Genomic DNA, 3,162 nt, shown 5'->3' with positions numbered 1-3,162 from the left:
GCCTGGTAGCTGAATTTGTGCGGGAGGCGACGGATCCTCAGGGCCCGTCGCCGCCGCCCCCCTCGGAAATCAGCCTATTCAGGGCGACGCAGGCCCGAGTGTGGTCCGGGGTACGATGGGAGAATGAGAATAAGGAGACGTTATGGCGGCTCGCAGTGGATGGCGTCCCCCTACCGGGCAACACGCACCTAGCCCGCATGACTCCAGAACGCTGTGGATGTGGCGGATTCGGTGGAGCAGCTGGTCAGCCATGCTCGCCACGCATGCATCACTTTTGGGAATGCCCGGTGGCGCAGGCGGTGCGGGCACAGATCGACCGGCATCTACAGTCTTCTCAGGAAGCGGCAGTAGGGGGAGTCACCCGAAAGCAACTCTGGCTATTACTGGCCCCAACCGGATGCGAACAGGCCGTATGGGATATAATCGCCCTGTCGGCCCTGTCTGCCATGGAGGTTGGCAGATGCTGCCTGAGGGCAGCGGGCAGGAGGCAGGAACGAGCTGGGAGCCAAGGACCACAGAACCGGGAGCACGCGCAGCAGGTACAGGTACCCGGCCCCAGGCAGAGGCGGATAACGGACTTTTTCATCCAGGCCGACGGGGCAGGACCGCAGACGGGGCCTGCACTGAACGCGCCGGGGGATGAGGACCAAACGCAGGAGCGGAACACGGCGACAGGGGCGGTAGCAGCAACGGCAGGCGCGGCGGCAGCAGCACCCGCAGCAACCCCCTTGGAGCGGGCCTGCGCCCGGGCAGTGGTGGACTTCTGGGCGCGTCTGCGCTCCTTCACGGCGCTGGGCACCCCGCGGAGAGGCTGGGACAGGGTGGGACCCGACCACCCGATCCTGTCGGTTTCAGAAGGCGCACTGCGGTGCGCCGAAGCGGTGGAAATTATTGCCTAAGAGCGCTTTGAGCTGAGTTTGTAGGGCAGGGCTCGGGGGGGTATAGGAGTTCGAAGGGGATGGGGGTTGGAGGACGAGGGAATAGGTGAGAGGGAACCCCGAGGCGGGAGAGGGAGAGGAGTAGGACGGGGAATGGAGGCGGTCACGTCGTGCAGGGAAGAACCCTTTTTCTTCCCTAGTGCCGCTCCGAGGTTGTAGGGGGCTGGAGAGCCGGGGGGAGGTGGGGTCGCTCGGACAGGGGAGGGGGGAGATGGCGGTGAGAGCGCCAAAAGGACGTAGGTTTTCTGGTGTTTGGGAGGTTGAGGTCTGGTGGTGGTAGCGGGGCTCGGATGAGGGGGAGGTGTGGCCCGAGGAGGGCCATTCTATCTAGACACGTCTTCTCTGTGGGACTGGGTTGCTTGGTGAGGGACGAAGGTGAGAGCGGTGCAGTACGAGACAGGGTGAATAGGTTTCTGGAGGACCAACCGTTCAGGTTAGTGGCGGTAAAGGGGAGGCGCCACGCGGGCTACAATCCTCCCCCTGCGGTTTTCTGGAGGGTCTAGGAGCTGTGTGTCGTGGCAACGCTAACGCTTTGGTCGTTTCGCCGGACTATCCCGGGCCCCTGCAGTGGTGATCAGGCTTGTGCGGGATCCCTTTTCTTTATAAGGCTACTTCTCCCCTGGACCAGCCCAGGAAGGGACAGGTGGTGGAGGTCAGTTGTTTTAAGGTGGTTGCAAGACGTCTTGTGGTGTCGAGCTCTCTTAGCCTTTCTCTATTGGAGGTTTTTTGTTGGCCTGTTAGGTATATCAGGAGCCCTCCCCTGCCGGGACTGCCCCAACCGAATTTGTGTTTGTTTGTTTGTTTGTTTTCCCTTCGAATCCCGTTTTCGTTGGTGGTGTTTGGGGGGGTTGTTTCAGAGAGCCTTTGACTTTGCCCTAGCTGAGACTTGTGGACTCGCTCTAGCGGGACCTGAGAGCCCTTCGTGGTGTTTTCACTGCAGCGCCATCCCCAGATGGGGTGGCTGCGGAGTGGCTGCGTAGAGTGTTGGCAGTCTGAGTCGGGGTCGGGAGCACACAAGACTAACCGACTTGTGCTGTGTGCTCCCGACCCTTGCGCTGTGTTTCGGCTTCGGCCCCCGGCTCTCGCGGCCCACAGTGTAATCTAAGTCATACATACATACATACGTACATACATACATACATATAGGGTTTGGCACTACTGGTAAGGCGCGACCATTGCCCCCGGGAGATCCCGGGATCGATACCCATTAGGGTCAAAAGTCCTTCCGGTGGTGGAAGGCATTGCGCCCCTAGTTGATGGACGGTGGTGACCTGGGTTAAAGTTAACCCGCGAGCCGACCAGGAATGGAGTTGGGCCGCTGTCGACCCGGCAGATTCCGTTGGATGCTGGTGGTGGGTGCGGAACCTGAGCGATCCACTGAGACGTTGACTAGGGTGACTGGATGAGGGTGCCCCGAAATACCGGGGAAGGCAGGGTTTCGCAGGGTAGCTGCCACGGGCGAAGATACACCCCCCTGTTTCACACATCATACACGCACACAGTGCCGGTAAGTCAACTAATCTCCGAAAGCGCCGTTATATTCCCGACCTCCCCAATTCCAGATGTCGCCAGCTCATCACATGGAGAGGGCAGCGGGGTCCATCATTTGAACCCACCGGACCAAGCGCCGCCGCATCAACCCCGGACCCCTACTTCCCCTCCACCCGCGTTTTCAGCACCTCTGTCCGCGAAGCAAGAAACCATCCCAACTACCCCAACTACCCCGACCACTTCACACAGTAAATCAACTCACAAACCCATAAGCCGTACCTTGCTCCTCCAACATGCACACACACTCTTACCCACCCACCCAGCATGTGTAGCTCGTCCACGAAGAGGATGACGTTGCCGCGTGCCGCCGCCACGTCAGCCACCACCGCCTGCAGCCGCTCCTCAAACTCCCCACGGTACGACGACCCCGCCAGAACCGATGTGACGTCCAGACTGATCAGCCGCTTACCCGCGAGGCTGCCGAAAGTGGGGCGGATGGCGGGAGGGGGGCCCGGGCGGGTGGGAGTAGGGGGATGTCGGACAGCTAGGCGGCCTCGGGGGTTTGGCAAGTGAGGTAGTACGACATCCCTCCCCAGCAACTCCACCCCTCCTCCAACCAGTTGCTGGTTCCGGAGCCCGGTGAAGCCGTGCGAACCCTCGTGTCCGGTCTGTCCTGGGCTGGGCTCCGGTCCTGACCACTGAGGGAGTGTCCGGAGACGGCTGTTCCTCTCCC

Source organism: Volvox carteri, assembly GCF_000143455.1.
Source record: "Volvox carteri f. nagariensis unplaced genomic scaffold VOLCAscaffold_3, whole genome shotgun sequence".
NCBI lineage: Eukaryota > Viridiplantae > Chlorophyta > Chlorophyceae > Chlamydomonadales > Volvocaceae > Volvox > Volvox carteri.
The sequence above is the reverse complement of the archived record's forward strand: the minus strand, read 5'-3'. Positions refer to the sequence as shown.